Below are 389 nucleotides of genomic sequence, written 5' to 3' on the forward strand. Positions count from 1 at the left end.
GTCGTAATGGTTTTAGGGACACAACTTTTCTGGACGGAGGAGAAAAGAGAATTGTCATTTTTAGTGGAAATAAGGGTTTGATTAAAAAGGTGTACTGCCTATGGTTTCGGAAAACCGTTAAAATACGAAAATGTTTTTCATTCGGACAAATGTTCATTATTAGGATTTTTTTTCTTTCATTTTACAACGCTTGATGTGCAATTTAAATACATAAAGAGAGAAACTTAGAGAAACTTTTTTCTTCAGACGTCAACGGTCGTAGCTTCCAGTTCGAATAAAACGGGGGCGGCCTTCCCTCGATACAGTGTCCTCAACTACCAGCGGGTGGATAAACTACAACTACATGTGGGTCCCCGTCGGCACCTATTCACGTGAGTCGAGATTTGTAC

General features: G+C 39.8%; 1 pseudogene; it reads left to right on the forward strand.

Moving 5' to 3' along the window:
- LOC119591623 overlaps positions 1 to 389 on the forward strand; it is a 7457-nt pseudogene that overhangs the window by 1572 nt on the left and 5496 nt on the right.

This window comes from Penaeus monodon, chromosome 29 (assembly GCF_015228065.2).
Source record: "Penaeus monodon isolate SGIC_2016 chromosome 29, NSTDA_Pmon_1, whole genome shotgun sequence".
NCBI lineage: Eukaryota > Metazoa > Arthropoda > Malacostraca > Decapoda > Penaeidae > Penaeus > Penaeus monodon.